Source organism: Vicia villosa, linkage group LG5 (genome assembly GCF_029867415.1).
Source record: "Vicia villosa cultivar HV-30 ecotype Madison, WI linkage group LG5, Vvil1.0, whole genome shotgun sequence".
In the NCBI taxonomy this organism is placed as follows: Eukaryota; Viridiplantae; Streptophyta; class Magnoliopsida; order Fabales; family Fabaceae; genus Vicia; species Vicia villosa.
This window is the reverse complement of record NC_081184.1, coordinates 93078303-93104341: the sequence shown is the minus strand read 5'-3', so window position 1 is coordinate 93104341 and position 26039 is coordinate 93078303.

Here is a 26039-nt window from a genome sequence, read left to right as displayed (position 1 = left end):
ACTCAATTATACACCATAAAACATCATCCAAACTCATTATTAACCAAATAGTTCACACAATTATCATAAATTCAATCCAATTTTAACACCCTAACCTAACAATCCCAATATCTAATTGAACCAAACCATACATCAATCTACCTATCACCTAAGATCACATAAGAGATACTAAAAGGAAGAGTCCCCCTTACCTCGATGAATTTCTTGAATGCTCTCCTTCCGGTTTCACGTTCTTGCCTCTTTCTCTTCTCTTGCTCTTTTCACGTGTTCTTCTTTTTTCCCCAAATGGTTCCTTTTTCTTATTTTATGAAAAATAAAATAAAATAAATTAACCACAACTTAGTAAAAGGCCTAACTAATTAGCACCCCTCTTTTACTATCACCACACCATAAGCCCAATAGCTCTTACTCCCTCATTTTCCAATTAAATCCAATTTAAATTCTAAAATTCCAATTATTTAATTTAAATCCAAATTAAATTAATAAACTGAAATTATGGGTGTTACACTTCTCTCCAGGTTTACCTTGGTAGTGCTGTGTGGAAGCCTACAGACAGGGTAGCAATTCATCTCAACCTTCAGACAGTTCACTACTTAAGAAATTGATGGGATCAAGGATAATTGTCACACACAAAGACTTGAAGCAGATTGGTGAAACTAGAAGATTCAAAAAGCGAGAATCAACAAAAGATTTTGCAGAGAGTTTGGCATAAATATTGTATACAAGTCAATATATAGATAGGAGATTTATTTTTCTCAGCATTATTATGGATTAATGATTGTATTAATTCGTGTAATATTTTTCTAAACATATTAGAATATCTACTTTCAATGAGAGACCATTGGGGAGTGGAGTAGGCTTCAGCGAGAATGATAGAGCTGAAACACTATACATCTCGGTGTACTCTCTCTCTCTCTCTCTCTCTCTCTACGTCTTTATTTCTATATTTATCTCTCTCTCTCTCTCTCTCCCTCTCTATCACTCTTGCATTTTAATTTTCATAGGTTACTGAATTTTTAGGTAATAATTTCTTAGTGTAGTTTATCGTTAATTTTTATCGATAGCAATTTATTTAATAACTTTAGGTTTTGTTTAAATTGGAACCTATTTGTGTTTTAGTGTTGATTTAAATCTGCTGACTAGTGGTGTTAGAATCCTGTAGCAGTTGTTAGTTTGTAAATAACACATCTCGTGTAATATATTAATTGTCAATTCATTGTAGTTCGTAACTCTTTGGATATAATCTCTAATCAATATGAGATATTTTGTGAATCGTGTAAATTGTATTCGTGATTGATTTCCAATACCACCATAAAGTCTCTATTTTTTGCTTTAAGACTTTGGCATTGAAAAACTCATATATTTTATTTTGAAAATTGGTCAAATTTTAAAAAGGTTTTATTCACCCCCTCTTGACCATTTCTCTACTCCATATTATTGGGTGATAATAAGGGGGGTTGAGGGTTGAATAGACCATTTTCCCTTTAAGATAATTTTAAAAATATTTTAGGTCCCATGTACGAAATCAGAGATTTTAAGAAGTGCGAAAGCAAAACACAAAAATAAAAGAGCTTGGAAGCATCTCAATGAATTTAAACAAATGAAATGGTACATGATATTCACTATGCACATGATTACTACTAATGCAAGTCAATCAAAAGACAACCAAAGTGCCTTTAGACAAAGCTATTTCAAAAATTTTAGCATAGATGTTTTATTAAGACACAGTTGGATTTATGATACTTCAATAAGATTGATACACCACAGACCTAAGCTTATACATTAAATATATATAAGCATATTCTAACTTATGCGGCATACAATTTGTGCAATGATGCACTGATGCAATAGAAAAATAATGAACACTAAAAATTCAAAAGGAGATAAGGCAATAAAAAAATATACACAGAGATATATATATTGGTTCAAAATTTGTCCTTACATTGCCTACTCCACTATTTAATGGTGTTGAAAACCATTGAAAAATAATCACGATCTTCCACTATATTGACAAGTTAGATTACAAGCATTTTAGTTACAACAAATTATCAAACAATAATTCCCTCTGTTGATGCAGATACTCAACTGCTAACAAAAACAAGATCTCTAAAACATCTTGATCCAATAACCTTGTTATCCACAATAATTATGCTCCAAGTATTCTTATGTGGCAACCCACCTAATTCCACTTATCTCTTGTCTGATTCATTTTCATAGCCAAGCGTTGATTGGACAACTCCCAACTTTGTCTGTGAGGAATCTTTCCCCAACAATTTCAAAGATGGGCAACTTCCATCCCCGTCTTATAGACAGTTGATACTGAATCTCGCCAAAGTCTTCCTTGAATTATAATTGGGAATCTATTCTTGATAGATAACAACAAACTCCCAATGTCATTCAAGAAATGATACATGCACCTGTTACAAACAACAAACTTCACACAAAATATTACATATTCTAATGTACCACTAGTTTCCCTCACCACTCAATATTTAGAGATGAAGGTCCTCAATAATGGAACAAAATTATGAACAATATTATGGTAATTGTACAAATGAAAAGTTTCCTAAACATGCTATGCTATAGAAAAGATAAATGAGTACCTTGAATGATACAACTTCAGAAACAATACCCTACCATACATTCGCAAGTTGAAACACTCAAGATTTAGAGAATCACCTCAAAAATCTTCGAATTACCGAACAAAATTGACAACAAACAACCACAAAAGAATTAGAAAAATTAATACTAGTATTTACTACTAAATAGTCTAGGTGAAAGTGGGAAAAAGGAGGGAACCAAGTGGAATAGGAATCCCACTGTCATAAAACAAAGTGGCAGAATTTTTCTATGCTCGCTAAGCGGTGACAGCAAAAACCAGAACATAATTCTGCATTTCTAGCCACACTCCACTTCACCTACACCTCAAATACTGAAATATAAATAAAATTACAACCGTTGGGGTGCCTCCCAACAAGCTCTTGTTTTACGTCGTTAGCTCGACGCCTTTATTATTATGTCGTGCTTGGAAAGTAACCTCCTCTCATAATGCCATTGTGATGTCTCACCGCGCAAACCTAAAGAAAGTGTCCTAACCAAAACTCTCGAACAAACTTTAGGGGTACAAATATATACAACAATTACACGAACATAAAAGAAAGCATAAGTATACAAGTATGAACACATACAACTATTAACATACAAAAAGAGAAAGTTGGTGAATGTTGGATACGTAAGTTGCAAAGTGAATATTTGTAATTAAAGAGCTAATCCAAGATCAACATGTTTCACCAACATTCACCAACAGAAGTATACTTATATGTAACATATACAAGTAAACCTATATGGTGAACATGATCAAGTAAACATGTACAAGTGAAATCTACAAGTGAAACTATACAATATATACGATATATATAAAGCTCGAAACCACAGGAACTATTGTGATGCAATTCTAACAACCATCCCCAGCAACGACGCCATTTTGTTGAAGTAGACATAGCGGCATGCAACAAAAAATTTGGAAATATTTATTCGGGATTTATCGTGTCCACATAGATGGTGAGAATTCCATTCAATAGTTTATATGGTTTCGAACTCGGGTTTGAATGAACAAAAGTGTAAAAATGGAAAAGTAAATATTAACACAAAAAAATCATTCTTCGGAAAGAGAAGATTTATCAAGCATTGCATATAATATACTTCTCACAAACTTAAAATTATCAATCAGTTATACTCAACCTACGATACCCGTCTATGTCATCACGTATCTATCATGCCAGTGTCCATCTTTGGAGCACCTAACAGATCAAATACAAATTTGTAAAGCAGATTAAATATAACGCCATGGGCGATAAATATACATGAGTTCAAAGTAAATACATACACAAAACCCAACTATATGATAAAACACAAAGAGGGAGATAAATGAACCGAAAATCTCCCGGTTTGTCAGCTCCGTTTGACGCTGAATCCACCTCCAATCATCCAAATGCAAGCTCCATAGTTGTTTTTCTAACCTAATCTAACATAAAAATGAGAGTTTGATGAGTTGGGAACAATTACCCCAAAACATAACCTAAAAAATGTGATTTTTGCCCCTTTTAACGAGTTGTTGTCTTAGGAAATCTCGCTTAGCGAGCTTAGCTCGCTAAGCGGTAGCAGAAAAAATCAAATTTTGTTTTCGCCATAACTTGAGAACCGTAACTTTGAATTGCACCCGGTTTGAAGCGTTGGAAAGCTTATTCAATTCTATATCTAACAATGATTAAATGGAAACCAAATTTATTATTTTTATCATCCTTATTTTGAGCCTTATTCTTTGATGAATTGGTAAAATTTGCATTTTTGAAGCTTAGCCTTTGGCCTTTATTACTCAATGTTCCAAATATGCATGAATACCTACAAAATGAATGGAAACCTATTAATCGATACAAAAATGAATCAAAAACACAAGTATGCACATATTTACATAAAAGTTGGGATTTTATTATAAAAAAAGAATGAATAGAATCGATAAGTGCCACAATTATATACTCAAAATATCAACATTTTTGCATTTATCACAGGTCAACCCCTATTGTAAAGATGATTGTGTTGCAACACTTAAAGGAGCGTGTTTTCGCTCTCATCAACAAGTAAAGATGATCTTGCTGTGACATTTAAAGGGCCATTTTTTTAGCTCTCATCCACATGTAAAAATCAATCAGTTACTATTGGCTTATGTCCTAATCAACACATAAAGATGACTCTGTTGTGACATTTAAAGGGAAAATTTTATCTCTCTCATCTACAAGTAGAAAAGTATGAAGGTTGATAAAACTCTTAGAAGGAGGGGTTGAATAAGTGGTTCTTTAAAACTTGATGAAGGAAAGATAAACAGAACACAGTTATTTTTATCCTGGTTCACCTTCTCAATAAGGCTACCTCCAGTCCACCCTCAACAAGGTGATTTGCCTCTCTCAAAGAGGATTTAATCCACTATAATCAGAACCTGATTACACTTGCACGACCAACTACCGTGACTCACAATACAGTGCACGAGCCAAACTGCTGGTGACTAACAATCTTGCACAAACCAACTATTTGTGACTAACCAACTTCTAAGACTCAACTAGTCCTAGACTTCTTTAGACTCCTGACCCAACTGGTCTCTCAAGGACTCAGTTACCACGTAACTTCTGATGACAGTGTATAGTATTGCTTCTAGAAAGTTGTAATCACAACTGTGATATTTCACTAAGATTGAGTACAAAGTAATGAACTCTAAGAATGAATATGAAAATTTGCTTCAGAGAGTTTTTCTTCACACTTGATGATTTTTCAGAAAAATGATGTTCTCATGTGTGATTGTTGTGTTTGATTCAAGAGATCATGAGTATATATATACTCGGAATTTTTGCCCGTTAACTTCAACTCCTTTTTGCAGCATTAAATGGTTTGCGTGTTTGTCTCAGCTTTTATTTTCTTCCAAGGATTTTCATGTGGATAGCTTCTTCAATCAGCCTTGGGAATTGCGTTTTTGGAGTGTTGCAGCCGTTTTACTAATGATTATGTCTTTAACAGCTTTATTTTGAATCAGTCTTCATGATCTTCTGTTTAGTTGAGCATTTCAGTTTCTATTGTAGATCAATTCTTTCGCGATCTTTTGTTCAGTTTTGTATTTCAACTTCTGTTGTAAGTGTATTCGCAGCGGTTTGGTGTAGTATCAGAAGTTGCCTTAAAGACTTGAGTATCTCTTGCATTTATCCAGTTTTATATTTATTCCAAGTTCTGATTGTGTTGGTACTAGTACATCTTCTGAAATCATAAATATATAATTAGAGTACCATGTTTGCTTATACAAAATTTATTTGTTTGTTATCATCAAAATACTAAAATATGATTAGAACCAAACTATGTTCTAACAAAATAATCAATTACTATTAGTTTATCTCCTAAAAGTTTGGGAATCATCAACTACTTGGGATCACAGATATGTTCAATCAATTCCACCAATTTGCATCTCTTTCCTGGTGTTTCTTGTCTTAATTTGTGACTTTGACCCCTAACGGTTGAGTCTCCTTCCTTCTTGGATGATTTTCGGCCTATATCCCTATTGGGGTCTCTTTATAAGCTTGTTGCTGAGGTGTTGGTAGATAGACTTGCTAAAGGTCATGGATAACCTTATTTTAAAAAATCAATTAGCCTTTCTTAAAGGTAGACTGTTAGTGGGTAGGGTAGTGGCAGTTAATGAGTTGGTGAACCTGGCAAAGAAAAAGCGTATAACCCAGTTAGCTGGATTTTTTGGATTATATCCTTGTTAGATTTGGCTTTATTGCAAAGTGGAGATCTTAGATGCGTATTTGATAGAAATCTTGTGATGTTGGTTAGTGGGTGCCTTACCCAAGAAATTAGCATCTAAATAGGGTTGAAGCAAGGTGATTCCTTAGCCCTGTTTCTCTTCCTACTGGTGGTAGGAGGCCTTAGTGTGATATTCTCTAGGACTATGGATCTCAATATTTTTCTAGGTTTAGGTTTTGACATTGAATTCTAAATTCTTTGAATGTTGATTGAAATTGTCTTTTATTTTATTGGTTGTAGGTATAGTGATCCAAAATACCTCTAACAAGGTGTTGTACATGTTGATGTTAGAAAATACTCCCTCCGTCCCAAATTATAAGAGAAAAAACAAAATCACGCTTATTTAAAAAAGTAAAAACACAATCATTTGACTTATGGTTTTCTTGAAATAAAGTGCTTTGGAAGATGTAAAAAAATTCTAATTGGTTGTTGGTTATAGAAATGATGAGAGAGAATGTGAGTTAAATGCAATTTGCATTTAATTTTACCTTGAAAAAAATGAAAGATGATTTTTTCTCTTATTTTTTGTGACAAGAAAAATGCATTTTTTTCTCTTATATTTTGGGACGGAGGGAGTAATTTACAAGTAATAAAAGTTTATTTTACGTGAACATATGCTTCAATTTCCCGCACGGAGGCTTTCAAATTAGGGTTTGACATTGTTTATGGTAAGGTCAGATTCTAGTTATGATACAAGACAAGCGTTTGTTACATTAATATGCAAAAGAAATGGTCAGTATAAAGAACCTATCCCGAATTTGAAAAGTTATGTTACCAGAAGAAGGTAATGTGTATGTCCTTTTTAGTTGCACGAATACCATAAATCGAATAATACATGGACATTTAATATGATTTGTGGTATAAACAATCATAGATTAGGCCACAAGTTATCTAGTCTCTTGATTATATGTAGTCTAAATTATGAAGAGAAGAAACTTGTTTGTGACATAAGATTGAACATGGTTGAGCCCATTAACATTCTAGAAACTTTGAAAAGGAAGATACTCGAAAGTGTCTCAAATATTAAGAAAGTATACAATACAGCATAGGATCAATAAGATGACAAGAGGTTCAAGATCTGAAATGCAACTGTTGTTGAAACTGTTGGATGAGCATCATTGTGTATCTAGGCAAAGTCTGTGAGAATGGGAAAATTGTTTAAAATATATTTTGGACTCATCCTGATTCCATCAAGCTATTTAACGTATTTCCCATGGTAAAGATAATTGATTCAACATATAAGACCAACAAGTATATACTTATTCTTCAGGAAATAGTTGGTGTTATTTATGCATAGATGACTTATTCAATTGATTGTGCATTTTTGGAATGTTAAAAAGAGGATAATGTTATACGGGATTTAGAAATATGTCAAAATATGCTGAAAGACTCAGAAAACATGTCACAAGCGACTGTCACGAATTGCGATATTGCAATGATGAATTTGGTTGTAAAGGTATTTCCTACATCATATGTTTTACTCGGTAGGTATCATATAACAAAAAATGTGGGAGTTAGACATATGCATGTGGTAGGGACCAAACAAATTAAGGGTGAAGACAGGAAAATGGTTAAACCTAGTACGATATTGAAAAACATAATGGATGCATGAAATGTCATAATCAATTCTTCTACAAAGGAGTTATATATCAAATTTGTCATACGATTTAGAATGGTGTGCGCAAAATACCCTGATTTATTGAGCTATATTGAAAGTACAATATTATACTAGGGAGGGGGAAATTGTTTATGCGTAGAATGATTAGGTTAGACACTTTGGAAATACCCTAACTAGTATAGTTGAATTTGTTCATGCCACGTTGAAGAATTGGTGGAGAAATAGTAAGGAGAATTTTTGTAAGGGTTGAGAATTAGTGAACCAAATGATTCAAAATTATCATCATGAGGTTCATACATCATTTGGTAGCAGCATCACGGTATTAGAACAAAAATTCATAGACAAAAGTTTGTATTCATAGTTGGTCGACGATATATCTCGAACGGGTACACTTAAAAGCATATATAGTCTTTTGTGTGCTTATTTAATTTCCAAGAAGATGAAACTTGATATACTTATCTATATGAATGAGCTTTACGCGCACTAGAAAAGGATTTGGTTTGACGATGATGGTGCGATCAAGGATGGTAAATCAAACATATCTATTATGACAAAATGAGAGGTGATTCAAGATAGATTTTTGAAAGTCGGTTATAATATGAAACTGCACATCAAATAGAAGTTGCACAAGATAGCCTATCCAAAAACCATAATATGAAATCTGTAACAGCCGAGGCAGACGAGGGCGGGGAGTGGCCATCGCTGCACAAGACATGACAATGAGCGGCTTCTGGAAGCTTCAAGGAAAAAATTGAATTTATATCAGAATAAGAGGGATTCTGAGGTTGTGCAGGTAGAGAACTGCATGGTTGAAGGAAGACTTATAATGATTAATTGACACTACCGATACCAACAAGATGTGTCTTCTTTTCGGTAACCTAACAAATAAGAACTTCATAGTTAAGCATGCTTGAATTGGAGTAGTATTTGGATAAGTAACCTTCTGGGGAATTTCCTCGAAAGGGTATGAGTTAGAGCAAAGCCTGCTGAAAAGATATGTGTTGGTTTGTGGGGTCCGTCGGTTATCCTGAAAGCTGAATGGAGCGTTACAAATGGTATCAGATTAGACCTCTTTGAGTGGGATGTGGTTCAGGGAAGAACCAAATGCAAGCTGGTAGGCATGTAAAACTCGAGGCCGACGAGGGCAGGGAGTGGTATCGGCATGACAATGAGCGGCTACTGGAAGCTACTATGAAAATATTTTGAATCTTTTTTATTAAGTTTGGAAAAGGACTTGATGTTGATCAAGTGATTAGATTTGCATTTGTTGAAATTGATTTGAAACTTTTTTTTAATTTAATGGTGAAGTGGTTTTTGAAATTGAATGAAAGAATGACGAAATGTTTTTGTTTTGAAAATACACTTTAAGTTGATAAGTGTTTGATTTTTTTTAAAAAAAAATTTAGTGACGGTTGATTTTATTTTAGTCTTATGTTTTTTACTAACAATTATCAACTAAACAAATAACCAATAAAAATAAAAGCATAAGATAAAAGGGAGGGGTGCACTATCAATCAATGGTGGAGTGAGAGTAAAAAACCCTAAATGGGCTTAAGGCCCACTATGCAAAAGATAGTAAAAAAACAAACAATAGAGGAGGTGCAAGCATTAAATAAGGTGTTAGCTCCATCAGGCCCAACAAACCTAAGCCCAAATTACCAAAACACTTAACCCTAATTTTAACAAAAATAAAGAAAAGTAATAAAATAAATAAAAACAAAATAGAAAATGGAGGAAAATATCAATGCACGGACTTCTTGAATCAATTTGCAGCATATCGGAATCGATTCACAGCATTCCGAAATTGATTCCTGTAGATGAAATTTAGAAAGTCAGCATTCTAACATCAAAGGCTCATGCTTGATCATACCAAAAACTTCCTTAATTCTCTCCTATCATCCTAGAATAATCATACCTTCAATTTATCATAGAAAGTAACCTAATTCTCATAGCCATGCAATTCACTCACGTGCATTCATTCATGTTTCAAATTATAACTTTCCTCTCCTTCGAGCTCACTCTCTCCCACCCTCTAACTCTCTCTCAAATTATAACTTTCAATGAAAGTTATGTGAGGAAAATGGTGGGAGTCTACACAAGATGAGTATATATATTTCTTGAAAAAATTACTAGGAAGCCATTGCACTTTATTCTTATTTACTAACTATATACTACTTTATGGAGTTAGAGTTAAACTCTAATTTACTTAGCCATAATTTTCTATCAATCTCCATTAATTAAGGTTTAGAAAAAAGAAGGATATTACATAAATTAAATTTTTGTTATATTTTTTTAATTAATAGAAGTTATTGTTTATTTCATATTTTGCAAACACTTAACATTACAATAACATCTATGACAAAATTGTGCAATGACATCGGAATAGTTATCTGATTTTATTTTTATTACTTAATATCCCTATTACTATACATAAAAGAAACACGAGAAAAGATAGAAGTTTGAAAACCACCACAACAAAACAACATTAGAGAAACAACTTCAAACCACCAACATTGCAAACAAAAACCAGCCAAAACTTGAAAAAGCAATCAAGAAGTTCATATGACATGCCATACAACCAAACTCGTCCAAATCGTAGAAAAGCAATCCTTGGAGCCTCTGTCTATTAAGGAAAGAAACATGGTCCGTCTGTCACTCAACTCAATAAAAGTGTACGAGGATCAAGAAATTATATTAATATACAATTTTCAAGAATAAAAAACTATCTTATATCCACCAATTTTGCGACAATCATTTTTTTTTACAGTAAGAAACTAAACCATTTCTTTATTAATAAAATTGTGAATACATGTAGGTACATCATTAAAAATATGAAAACTAGTAAGATATGGAGCCCTCTTAGCCAAAACATGAGTAATCTCATTAGCTTGTCTTCTAATGAATTTAACATGAAAGTTCCTAGCAGAGTGAGTCAGAAGCTGATAACAGACTCGAGTAAAGGCGCCGAAATCTGAATCGTTTGGCTTTGGTATAGTCACACTATCCTCCACAGTTTTAGAATCTAACTTGAAATCCACATTATCATAGCCCAGTTCCAGTACCCATTTAATAGAAGTCAAGAGACCTAGAGCTTCACCGGTATCAACATCAGTAATAGGTGAAAATCATTCTGTCTGTGCTGCAATAAACATACCTTCATCGTTTCTGATATAGCCACCTATACCGACCTTGTTATTAGAAAAAGATGCATCAATGTTGCATTTTAGCCTACTATAGGGTGGCTTACACCATTTAGTATCAGTTGTCGGCTGCTCAATGGGAGAAACTATGTTTCTGACCTGTTGGGCGTCTCTCCAACCTGATAAAAGATGAGAACCTCGCGAGCAGATATTATCTGGAGGACCCTCGATTTGATTCCAAAGAGCATTGTTTCTACTTTTCCAAATACTCCACATAATAGTTGAAAAGACCGCCTGATTTTCATGATTAGAGACCTGCAGAAAAGAAAACACAACAGAAATAAAGTCTCCTCCGTTATTGACCAACTGCTGAATAGTATGCCAGAGCCCTACTTTTTCCTAGCAGACGATACTCTTAGGACACTTAAAATATAAGTGATTATTATTCTCAAAACCGTTTCCATGTATCACGCAACTATCAGGACACCCGACACCTTTGTCAATTAGACGCGTTCTAGTAGGCACACAATTCCTACATAAATGCCAAAGAAAGTTCTTGACTCTTGGAGGGATCTTCATCTTCCAAATTAAATCCCAATTTTCATTAATACGAGGATGAGAGGTGTCAATGGCTTCGTTAACACAGTAACGATAGGTACTGCGCATAGAAAAAAATATCGCTCTTCTCAAGATTCCAAACTATTTTATCCTCGTGAACCGCTTCGAATAACGGAGTGTTGACAATTTTCTGCGTTACTCCACCACCTACTAACAGATAAATCAAATTCAAATTCCATTGTTTACCGTTCAGGCTAATAAGTTTGCTAGAAAAATTGCATCATTTCGAGTTGTGAAGACAAACCTTCTACAACTTTGTTTTGATGAAGACAAGCTCTCAATTGCAAAAGGAATGGATCAATATACATTAAAGGACATGATTCAAGTGTTCCTCAAGAGTTCAAGCTTTATTGATCTAAAGAATTAAGGTATATGGCATACAAATCTATTAATGCATTAACAAGTGTTTACAAACATACATACATTTCCCACAAACCTTATAAAACATCAAAAACCATAACAAACCTTTATATACAAGTTTTTTTTTAGTTTTTGTCTTATGGGAACCGGGTTCCAGTTTGGGGGAACTAGTTCCCTTAACTCTCTACTCACAATTTTCACATTTTACTTGCATGGGAACCGGGTTTCAAGTTGGAGGAACCGGTTCCTCGAGACCACTGCCTCCTTATTTGTACGCAAAATTGGATGGGAACCGAGTTCCACTTTTTGGGAACCGGTTTCCCCGTTCAAAATTTCAAATTTTTTTCTAAATGTTGGAAAGGGAACCCGGGTTCTAGTTTAAGGGAACCGGTTCCCTGGTGCAAATTTCAAAAATTCTAAATTTCTCCAACAGCTTTGTGTCATACCTCTTCACCCTAAATCTTTACAACCTTTCATGGATAATGATCTTTTGTAGGGGTGTCTTAGAGACTATAAACCTCTGATTTTCAGACTTTATCAATTCACCTCTTTTTGTGTTTGTGAAGTGATAAAGCAAAGACCAACAAGATATGGAGTTTTCTTTTTTATCCAACACTGTCATTCAATAGGAATATATCGTTCAACCATGTCATATTAGTAATTTAAAATTTACAATATGACATGACAAGATATAGAATCGTGATTGGTTGACAATGTAAAACTATTTTTTACTATCAGTATATCACCCTTTTTCAGTTTAAATAATTGTAATTAATTTAATTTTTTAAAACTTTTTATGTATATTATACTAGAAAGCTCTATAGATAACACTAAATCTCATCCCAACCACTTAAAAATTCTATATTACACAATAATCGTCATTTTACAAGTAATAAAAAGTGGATTGTTGACTCCAACAAATTTTAGCAAAGAATATAAGAACCCCAATAAGAAATGACCCTACTCTTAAGAAGATGATCATAGTTTTTTTTTAATAAGCAAGATATCATTAATAAAAAGAACCAAAAGTTCTTACAAGCTTACAACAAACGAACAATCCCGTAAACCGGAAAGATTAAGCACCAAATTCACTTAAGAGAGATACAACAAAGGATATTTGATGAACTCATATAAATTGTATTTGGTCCGATTAATATTTCCGATAAAAGACCAACGCCACAAAAGAATCTTAATGTTCCAAACCATGTCGAGGATATTCCAATCCTCTCCTCTAAAAATGATGTTATTCCTAACATTCCATATTGATCACACAATCGCCAACCACATAACACCTTCTCCTCCTTTTTTCACCCTCTTTGATTTACAAAATCTAAACCATCTCATGAAGCTCTCAAGTAAAGACACCTCCCCTCCTATATCAAACCCAATCCATGAAGCCATATCCCTCCAAATTAAATTAGAAGCCCGTCAAGATAGAAGAAGATGAAGCAAAGATTCTTGATCGTTCTCGTAAAAAACACACAAAGTAGAGTTTGAAAAAGAAATACCTCTTTGAGCAAGAAGATCCTTGGTTGGCAATCTATTAATAAAGCACCTCCAACCGAAACTTTTTATTTTTTGAGGAACCAAATTGCTCCAAAGAAGAGAAAAGGCTTCCGAATATTCCACCCTTGGACCAAACGGAATGTGATATTTATCATACACACTATAGCAACTCCGAACCAAAAACATGCCATCCGATTCTCCCTCCCACCGCATCGAATCCCTCTCCCCGCTATGACCCCAATCCAGCCGCGCCCCCTCCAACGCCACTACAAGCCGCCGCATCTCTTCCTCCAATCCCGGAAAACCTCCTCCCCTAATCCCTAAATCTCCCCACTTCCACACATTATTCTCCCATCCACCTATACAAGCAATAGAAACTAGCTTCAATTCCGAACAAAAATAAGCTACCGGAAAAGCTTCCTTTAAAGAACAGTCATTTATCCAACAAGAATGCCAAAAAGAAATGTGGAATCCATCTCCCACCTTAAATCTACACATATTTACAAAAACACTTTCTTTGAAATTATGGTCTAACTCCAAGATATCCCGCCACCAAAAGGATTTTGAACTATTATGATAATCCGACTTAGCCACTTCCACAACTTGAAGGTTAATATCTCCGTACCTTGCTTTCAAAACATCGTACCATAACTCCTCCGATCCTCTTTTGATCCTCCACCTCCACTTTTGAAGGAGAGCCAAATTAAATTCCCTAATACGCCTTAACCCAAGACCTCCTCTATCTATAGGTAAGCAACAATTCTTCCAACTCACCCAATGAATTTTCTTCCTTTCTCCCCCACCTCCCCAAAGAAATTTCCTTTGCACCCTTGTTATTTCCTTAATAATTTTCTTTGGAGCCTTATAAAAAGATAACATGAAAATGGCTAGACTACTAAGTACCGATTTGAGAAGAGTTAATCTACCTCCAAAAGATAATAACCGAGCTTTCCAATCCAAAAGCCTTGACTTAATTTTGCTAAGGATACCGCTCCACGAAGAAATCCTCCTAGGATTGATACCAATAGGAATGCCAAGGAAAATGAAGTTGCTATCCTCCCTCCTACAAGACAAAAAATGAGAAGCACAATCCAAAAAATGATTACTCACATTAATTCCAATAAGTTTGCTTTTATGATAATTTATCCCAAGACCGGAAACTAATTCAAACCCTCTCAATATTGCCTTGATCGTCCATATTTGTTTCCAAGTCCCCTCCCCTAAAAGTAAAGTATCGTCGGCGAATTGTAGAATATCCACCGAACAAGATCTCCTCAAATTGAAACCAACATATCACCCGTTTCCACCGCCTTAGCCACCAAAAGCCTCAATCCCTCCGCAACAATAACAAAGAGGAAAGGCGAAATAGGATCTCCTTGTCTTAACCCTTTTCTCACCTCGAATTCCGCCGTAGGACTACCATTCACGAGAACCGACATCTTACTTGAAAAAATCAACGCCTCCATCCACTTTAACCAAATTTCCCCAAAACCCATTCTTCTTAACAAATATCTAAGGAAATCCCAAGACAGTTTATCGTATGCTTTCTCAAAATCCACTTTAAAAAGTAAACACCCAATTCCTTCTCTCTTCGCCAAATCCACCACCTCATTAGCAACCATAACACCATCTAAAAGTTGTCTACCCGGAACGAAAGCGCTTTGACACTTCAATACTAATGTCCCTAAAACCTTCTTCAATCTCGACGCCAAAATTTTGGAAATGGCTTTGTAAATGCACCCAACCAAACAAATTGGTCTATACTCGTCCAAACTCAAAGGGTTTGAAGATTTCGGGATCAAAGTAAGAAAAGAAGAAGTGATCGCTTTAGATAACAAAGCTTCCCTATGAAAGCACTTAAAACAATTGATGAATTCAACTTGCATAAAATCCCAACACCTCTTTATGAAAAAGAAAGAGTAGCCATCGGGCCCCGGACTTTTCAACCCATCACAATCCCAAAGAGCCGCCTTTATTTCGACATCCTCAAACAATTTCTCAAGAAATAACTTATCCTCCTCTTCTAAAGTATCAAAAGAAATACCGTCTAGAACCGGCCTCATCCTCCGATCATCTACAAATTTCTTCTCAAAATGATTCTTCACTTCTTCCTTTATTTCTGTCACCGAGTTAATAATTTCACCTCCTTTCACAATCGAGCCAATGAAATTTCTTGTCCTTCTAGCTTTCATCACCCCATGAAAAAACTTACTATTTGCATCTCCGTCATTTAACCACTTCAATCTTGACTTTTGAATTAACATATTTTCTTTAATTTTCAAATTCAACCAAATATCTTTAGACACCCTTTTTTTCCTTTCCAACATCTCAATAGATTCCTCAACATCATCTTCCCCCACAACCGCATTTCCTTCATTCAAAATGCACACATTCTCCTCCACCGCCAAATCATATTTACCAAAAACATTAATGTTCCACCATCTCAATTTTTCTTTAAGCATTCTTAATTTCTCTTTAAGAATAAAATCGCCCCTCCCCTCAACTTTAAAAGAAATCCATTCTTTCTTCACAAAAGTTAAGAAATCCTTGTTAGCGAACCATTCTTTATTAACTTTGAACGGCTTAGGACCCCAATTAGCCTTATCACAAAGAAACCACACCGGACAATGATCCGAAACATCACGATCCTCGACCAATTGACTAACAACCCCCCAACCGCTCACAATGTTATCCGCCACCAAGAAACGATCTATTCTACTTCTCGATCTCCCATCTCCGCCGAACCACGTGTACTTCTTCCCTTTGCACGGAACATCTTCCAACCCGGTCAACCTAATGAACTCTTCAAAATCCGACCATTCCCTCCGGGGGTTAGGAATTGTAACTCCCTTTCTCTCCCTCCTATTCCGAACAGCATTAAAGTCACCTCCCAATAACCACTCTCCATCAATAAATCTAGATTTCAAACTTAAAATATTATCCCACAAAGTTCTCTTTTCCTCCCTGGAAATTGGAGAGTAAATATTGACAACATAGTAATAACTCCCCCTCCACACAATCTTCATTCCCAGGTACCCCTTGCCACCGAAATTAAAGATAGCCTCCACTGTATTTGTGTTCCATAATGTCAAAATTCCCCCAGAAGCTCCTACTGACGGGATAAAAGAAAAATCAACCCCACGGGTCCTCCAAAAACTACCAGCCATTGAACCAGAGATATGTTCTAATTTTGTTTCTTGAATAAAGAAAAGATGAGGGTTACCTCTAGAAATGATGTGATTTATTCTTCTTCTTTTTGCACTGTTGCCTCCCCCTCTAAGATTCAGAGTACCGATTATCGTTAAGAAACAATTTTGCTCTCCTTCCTTACCTCCGCACAGTTCCTATCCTCAAACTCCATACGATCAAGCTCCGCCACATAATCTTCATTTCCGGATTTTTCCACTCCCATTTCTGATAAAAGCTTCCATAGTTTCTTTCCGACATTAGAACCAAAATTCTCCTTCAATCTGCTATTGTTTCTTTGTATTAAAGACTCTTCCGACTATCCACCGTACGCCGCCTCAGAATGAACCATCCCTTCCTTTTTATCGCTGTTGCCGTTTTCTGCAGAAAAGATAGAAATTGGATCCGATGCAAGTTGTCTCCTCGTTTCTAATCTGTCCCATACCTGCCCTCTCTTACGATGGGCCTTTAATTGTGTTTTGGGCCTTTTTTCTAACACCCATTGTCCGACTTTTGCACTCCACTTTTTTAAGTTTAATTCTTTTTATTCTCTTTCCTGCCACCTCATCGCTTGTGGGCCCGTTGTTTAAAAAGTCTGTGGTTTCTACTCCTTCAACGCCACACCCCTCCTCAAACGCCACATACTCCTCATTTTCCTTAATTCCCGTGCAAGTATTTGAAAAACAAACTTTCCCTTTTGCTGCTACAATAGCCTGATCAAATGAAAAAGGTTCCTTTCTAATAATCACCTTTTGTGATGTGACCTTACCTTGCCTAGGTAACCCAACAATCGTATTGACCACCGGATACTCACCGGTTCATCTTCCTCCCCGTCTGGTAGCATCGCCCCACTTTCCTCCACCACCTCCTTGAACACAGTTACTCTACCCTCCGCTTCCTCATCATAGTACCCCTCGGAACACCTTGATGCATCCCCCACCGAAACAGAGTCTTCTGACTCGGATTCCTCCGTCTGCGTCTCCTTCCTTGTCACCTTACAAAGAGAAGTATATTCTTCTCTCAATCTCAACCTGAAATCCACTCCATCCACCTTAACGTTAACAAAGACCGGTACCATGAAATCGACAGGTATACGCACCAGCACACGAGCCACGTCCATGCCTCTTCTCTCTGTGATTGATTCATCTGAACAAATGTACGTCCCGAAAGACTGAACCAGCTTCTCAAAGAAATCCACCCTCCAAGCATGACACAGAACGCCGAAGAAACGAATCCACGTTGTCCTTTCTGAATCCACATCTAACTCATTCCACGGTCTAATGATGCTAAACCATTGTTTCCACCATGATTCCGCTTCCTTGATCAGAGCTTCAATATCTCCTTCCTCCTCTTCTTCTAGTAGACACAAATTCGCCCCCAAAGGAGTAACTTTGATCTGGAAATAACCTTCAGAAAAAAATGATCTTGAATATTGTAAGTGGTACCCGGATTAGATACAACACCCACAAAAGCTTTAACCAAAGATGCCTTAACGCCTGGGTCAGTTTTGTACTCAAAACCGCATTTTCGATCCACCACCTCCTCCCTCTGGTCCGCAACCACCTCTGCAAAAGATCTACCTCCGCCATTCCATATATTAGGACCTCCTGCAAAGCCCTTCTTCGCCACTAACACCTCCGAGACTCCCGTGGGATCCACAGCAATCGAACCACCACACCTAGTGAAAATTTTATTATGAAAAAGTTAACTAAATAATAACAGACTTAATTTAGATTTTTAGAAGGACATTTCTTATCGGGATATGTCGGCATTTGGCTGCCTTTATCGTCCATTTCAAAAGATAGAGACCATGTAGAGTGGTGCATTCTAGCCTGGTCCTGCTATAAGATATGACCTTGAAGATCCAAATAAATAGTAACAGTAGATATAATATGAAAACAATGTTTGTGACAGAGATCGGTATGGGCTACTATTACAGAAAATAGCCAAATAAATAGCCATTTAATGTGAGTTTCTTTAACAATAACAAAAATAGCCTATTATTTTTTATACCATTAAAGAAAACAATAAAAAAAAAACTTACAAATTAACTTTAAAGGTGATTTCTAAGTTGAAGACTCAACTAAATTTCTCACCAGTATAGTACATCAAATTCACCAATTGATCTTTTTAATGATCAAAATTTATCAAAAATTAAAATTAAATAATATGTGCATCACTACACAGTACACACAATCCCACCTCCTTTGAAGTTTTTTCCACAATCCCACCTCTAGCTTTTTTTGAACAGTTTTTTTCACGATCTTACCATAGTAATATGTATATTTTTGCAAATTAAGACATGAATGATACTAATTCTGGAAAAAACTCATTTAATTTACTATTATTCATCTTTAAATTATTTATATTAATGTTCTTGTTACTTAATGACAAATCTACAAAATCTAATATATATGAAAAATATATCACAGACCATTCTTATTTCAATAATAAAAATTATATGAATGAAATTGTGAAAAACATGGTTGCAAAAAGAAATTATTATCTTTCCAATAACAAAAAGGTAACATTAACATTCTATATGTAAAATTTTATTTTTTTTATATGAGATTTTTGTGTTCTTATCATTTTGAGAAAAGTGATTATTAAAGATAAAAAGATAATGGATTTTGGGAAAAAATTTCAACCTTTGAAGCATTATTGGAGGTTATAGTTTTTTTACTAAATGCGAGGATACAGGTGCATAATTATGAAGAAAGGTGAAAACATGATTCAATATAAAAATGTGTCTGTGTTCTCATTTTAATTTATATTAAATATGAATCGTTGAATTAATCTAATGATATATTTTGCATGCTCCACAAATGAGGAACTTAATTGATAGTTCATGCTAGAATTCACCAACTTTAAAAAGTTTAAAACTTATAATTTATTGTTTCTGTTTCAATTTGTATGTTATTTTAATTAAAAATTAAAGAGTAAACAAATATTTTTTTATATTATTTTATAGTTATATTTATAAAATAGTTTAATTGTTATATTTTTATTAAATACATTCATTATAAACTAATTTATCAACTATTTATTATTTTGTATCATATATATTTTCATTTCTTCTCTACACCCCACTAAATTTTATATAATTAATTTTTTTTATAATTAATCTTAACCTAGGTATCCTCAAACTATTCACTTGGTCAAAAGATTTCGTCCCTACCAATATGAATCAAAGCTCTGCTCAGGTCTGGGTTCGTATTCACGGTCTAGCCCAGGAATACTGGAGACCTAAAACCTTGTTCACCATCGCCAGTAGCATTGGTACCCCCTATTTGTATAGATTCATCCTCCAACAAACCCATTTTTGACTGTCCCTTTGCCCATTTTGTCCGTGTGCTGGTTGACATTGATCTCATGAAGGAATTGAGAGATAAAATTATGGTTGAAAGATTGGGATTTGCCTTTTTCGTTGATATAGAATATGAAAAAATACATGACTTTTGCAGTTTCTGCAAATTCCTGGGACATACGACCCACACCTGCAGAAGAAAACAAGCTACCGAACAACAACCCAAAACCAAAAATTCAGAACATACCAAAACATCAATCCAAACAAATCCGGTTCCAAATGGTACAGAGCCACTGATTGAAAAAACTCCCCCGGAAGAGGGTGAGACTAGTGGAGTTATCAAAGACAAGGCCTTTGATTTTAATACTGTTCTTACTCCAATTGCGAAAATTGAGGACTTGATTATGGCTGAGAAAATCATACAGGAAAAGATCCTCAAGTCAGCATCTACTATCAATCATCTTGACGATTCAAGCTCGGATTCTGAGTTTGTTGTTGATTCACTATTAGCCACTACGGATAAGGATGGTGCTCACAATATAGCTAATAAATTTCTGGGTGACTCCTGGGCTAACTTGGCGGAGCAAGCTGATAAAGATGGTTCGATAGAGGAGGAAGACGAAAACTTCCAAGTCGTGGTTACTAAGTCCCAAAAGAAAAAGAGTAGAAAAAAAACAAAAACAAGGAGATTTCGGGCACCGGATCAAAATCTGGTTCTAGGAAAACTTCTCAATGAAGTGCCTTTTTTTGAACATTAGGGGAATAGCTAACTCCCCCTCTAAGTTAGCTTTCAAAGATCTTATCAAAACTCATAACCCAAATTTTTGTTTTATTGCAAAACCCTGGATGTCCCATTCTCAATTCCCCCCACTTTTTGGAACAGACTTCACATGAAAATGATTGTCGTTAACACTAGAAATTTGCTTCTAACCTTTGGTGTATATGCAAAAATAATATTGACCCTCAGATTCACAGTGTTTCTGACCAACTCATATCCTTTACTTTCAACTATGATAACAAAAGTTTTGGAATAGCTGCGATTTATGCTTCCACCTGCCACATCAAAAGAAGGTCTCTTTTGGAAGATCTATTTAAGATTAACTCCTCTTCTTTTCCTTGGTGTTTTGTTGGCGATTTTAACTCCATCCTCGGGGCGCATGAGCATAGAGGCTCGTGTGTTCATAATTGCATTCCTATGACAGATTTCAAGAGTTGGGTCGATTATAATGGTCTGCTGGATTTTCCTTCTTCTGGAATTTCTTATACTTGGTTCAATGGCCGCTCCGGCAGGGCCTCTATCGAAAGAAAGTTTGACAGAGCTTTTTGCAATTCTGTTTGGTTCAATGAGTGTTTCACTATCCATTCCTCTGTTGTTCCTCGTTATCGCTCTGATCATCACCCCCCATTTTGGTTGATTTCTATTTCTATCTGATCAGAATGTGGTCTCATTTCAAATTCTTTAGTATATGGACTCTTCATAACTCTTGCAGAGATTTGGTGGCTGAATGTTGGTCCATTTCTTGCGTTGGCTGCCCAATGTGGATCCTTACCAAAAAGCTTAAACACCTCAAGATTAAGCTCAAGCTCTAGAATAGAGAGACTTTTGGAAACATTCATCATCATGTGTAGAGTTGAAGATATATTTTGTTAGGCATTCAGGATCAAATCAACATTCATGGTGCTACTACCTCGCTTCGTGATCGAGAATCTTTGATCCAACAGGAGTTGGAGTCTTCCCTGAAGCAAGGAGGAAATTTTTTGGGCTGAAAAGGCTAATATGGATTGGCATAGTGAGGGGGTTCGTAATACGACCTACTTTCACAGAATTGCTAAGATGAAAAGATCCAATAACGCGATTTCCTTATTGATGGATAGTGACAATACAGTCAATGAGAAGGTTGCAATGGCAGATCTGACAGTTTCTTATTTCACTAACCTCTTCTGTTTTACAGGTACCTCTTAAGATTATAGTATTGTTAGAGATGTGATTCGTTAATTAGTTACAAATTATATGAACAACTTCCTCACCATTATTCCCTCATATGAAGAAATTCATAGTGCGATGTTCAATCTCAACAAGCATAGTGCGCCTATGTCGGATGGTTTCAGAGGCTTTTTCTATCACACCTACTCGAATATTATCAAAGATGATGTTTGTGCCGCGGTTATTCAATTTTTCCAATCTGGTAGTATCATCCCTAATTATAATGTTAGCAAAATTATTCTTATCCCCAAATCTCCGGATGCTCAATCTATGAACATGTTTCGTCCGATTTCTCTATCCAACTTCAAATTCAAGATTATTACTAAGATTCTAGCCGTGAGACTTTCGTCGATTATGCCTACTCTTATTTCGAAGGAGCAACGTGGTTTCATTCCAAGCAGAAATATTAAATACTATATTTTCCTGGCTTCGGAAGCAGTTAATGTGTTGGATAGAAAAATCCCCTTTGGTAACATTGCTTTGAAAGTCGACATCACTAAAGCACTCAACACTATCAGCTAGGAGTTTATTTTGCAGGTTCTTCAAGGTTTCAATTTCGGCCCTGTTTTCTGTCAGTGGATTATGCCCACTCTTTCTTCTGCCAACCTCTCTATTTGCTTCAATGGGGAGCTTCATGGCTTCTTCAAGTGCAGTAGAGGAGTCCGCCAATGGGACCTTTTATCCCCTCTTTTCTTCGTCTAGGCTTAAGAGGTTTTGAGTATGCTTATTAGCAAAACGATATACAATGGTTCCTTAAGCCTTATTAAGGCTTCCAAATCTAACTTGGTTCCCTCCCACATAATGTATGTAGACGATATTATGATTTTATGTACCGATAGTCCTGCCAATCTCAAAACTCTAAAGATGATCTTTGTTAAATACTCTAAAGCCTCGAGGCAACATGTCAACCTCTCTAAGTCTTTTGTTTTCATGGGAGATTTATCTGCTAGGCTTAAAACTAATATCCTGAATGCTACAGGTTTCTATCTTGGTGCTTACCCCTTCTCCTATCTTGGCACTCTTCTATTCAAAGATAGGGTTAAACAATTCTACATTGCCCCTATTTCGGACAAAATTCTGGCCAAGCTCGCGGGTTGGAAAGGTTCTTGTATTTCCATGGGTGGTAGACTTCTCCTAGTGAAATTTGTCATTTTCAGTATGACTATATATTATATCAATATCTACAATTGGCCAACGACTTCTATCACAGTATTGGAAAAAGCTTGCAGGAATTTCATCTGGTCAGGTAGTATTGCTAACAAGAAAGTTTATGTGGTTTCATGGAAAAAAAACTTGCCAACCATTCTCAAAAGGGGTTTGGGGCTTAGATCATTAATTTGGTTGAACAAAGCGACAAACTTGAAGCTGTGTTTTGAAATGCTCAATAGCGATGAAGATTGGGTTATTCTTTTGAGAAATAAGGTTCTCAAGCCTTATGGTTTTATTCGGTACCATATTTTTTCATCCACCTGGTCCAGCATCAAGGTGGAATCCAACATCACTATGAATAACGCGTGTTGGAACTTGGGTTTGGGAGATAAAATTAATTTCTGGACTGACTCCTGGACCGGTGAACCGTTGATCAATGATACGAGTTTGGAGGATCTGATTCTGAAAGGTATTAACCCCCACATTCGAATCTCTGATCTTTTTTCTCAAGAGAAATGGTGTATCCCTCCCGAGTAGTTTGTTTGGTTCCCTTTCCTGAATCTACGAATTGATAACAACTTGGTCCATGCTACTGCTTCAGACGATATGCTGGGCTAGAAGCATAGCATCTCTGGCTATTTAGAGCTGAAAGAAGCTTACAATTTCAAAGCCAAGCTTGCCATAGAGGTTCCTCGAAACAAGGCTATTTGGTACCGTAATATCCCCCCTAGTATGTCCATTTTGGTTTGGAAAATGCTTCATAGGAAGATTTCTGTGGACCTCCGATTTTTTTAATTCCGGGCCATACCTCTGATCTGTAGAGATACGTGAACTGACTCTTTTTTGTCGCTTAATGCTTTCGCATTTTGAAAATTCACAGAGTCGCCACCGACCTTTTATTTTATCCAATTAAGGAAAGGTTTATAAAAGAAACAGAAAAAAGACCTTTAAGAAATTCTGGGTAAGGGGGTAGGTTATACAAAGGGAAGGTGTTAGCACCCTTTGTATCCATGGTTATCCATGGGCTCTTAAGTTTGCTTAGCTCACTTATTTTTCGATCACTTTTCAATTGCTCTGAAATTGCTCATATGTGGTTTCAAATACCTTTGTAATTTGAATTTTGTAATGATCCGTGTGTGGATGTATACAAAATGCTTGTTTATCTTTCGAAAGATATTTTGAAAAGAACGTTAACTTTGTAATAATCCGTGTTTGGATGTATACAAAGTATTGTCTTTTTTGAAAGTTTTGTTTTGAAAAACAACAGTGTATGAGAATTTTGTTTGTTTTGATTTGAGCAAGCAAACTAGGAGGTCTACCCTGAGTTATAAGGTCTTTATCCTATTTCCTTTAAAAATCTATCCTTTCATTGGATATAAAAGCAAGGTTCGATTTTGTACTCAAAACAGTGGAATTTTGACTTTGATTTTGAAAGGAATGAGAAGGGATTACCTGAAGAGGTGCAAGTGTGATTGTGATTGGATTCAGATATTTATCTTTGAAGTTAGTGATCTAACGGTTCAATTTTATCTTTGACATACACGCAGTTTATATTTGCTGGAAATTAAAGTGCGGAAATGTAAAGTGCGGAAAGTAAATCTACGCTATTACATCGATTGTGCGGGAAATGTAAACTAGCCTATTTACATGAATTTGACATCCTATACATTTATCTAGGAATTTTAAATTGCAAGAAATGTAAAAGGCATGTTTTTGGAATTTTTATGATTGGTTTTAATTATAATTAATGCATGATTAATTAAATTAAAATGAAGAAAAAAGATGAAAATAGATTTAAACCTAGAAATTAAGTTTAAAATATGTACAAGATATTTGTTAATTAATTTTAAAACAAAACTAATATTTTTGGAATTTTTGAAATTGATTGGAAATTGATTAAGCTAATTAATACATAATTATACAAATAATTATACAAATAATTAAGACTTAAAGAGAAAATTATTCAAAATATGTACAAAATTAGTTTATAATATATAAACAATATTTAACACAAAGAACAATTTTTTTAGGATTTTTGGATTGGTTAGAATAATTAAAAAGCAAATATATAAATATATACTAATTAATTATGCAAAATATTGAAATTATGAAGAAAAATAAAATATTTTTATTTCATAAAATAGTATATTATTTTAGAAGTATAAAAATATATTTTGTGTATTTTTTGGATTTTTAAAACTATTTTTTATTAATTTAACAAAGAAATTAAAACAAAATAGAAAATAAAATAAAAAATAAAAGGATACTGATCCTGTATGGAAATTAAATGAGGGAGTATGATATGCGTGCGTGTTCTGAGGCGTTGGATGAGTTGATGGATGGATCAGAAGGCCCAGATGGTGAGGGACCATAGCACGTGGAACACCTGCAAAACACTGAATTCCAAGTCAGTTTAAAAAAAACACGCGCGCGCCTCCCAGCGAATCAGAGGGCGCCACGCATCATCTTCAACCTTCAGATGGGTTTTTACACCGTTCATTTGCAGGTGGTGTAAAAAACCCAATCTTTTACACCTGGTAATAATAGCGAATACAAGCAAACGTGAGTATAAATTTGGCGCGATGGTATGGTTGAGTTCGTATTGTTCATGCGAACTCAATGGTACTATTCAGAACCTGTAATTTTGCCTAATTTAGAAAACCCTAATTTTGGGATGAAGAACCCTAAAATGGTGGTTTCGTGTATACGCATCTAAAACTTAATTAAAGCTCCAGAAATGATCTACACCTCAAACCAAACTCAATAGTATGTCTACATCTTGTTAAACATGTGTGAATAGCCAGATACGAATTGATTTTAGTTTGAACA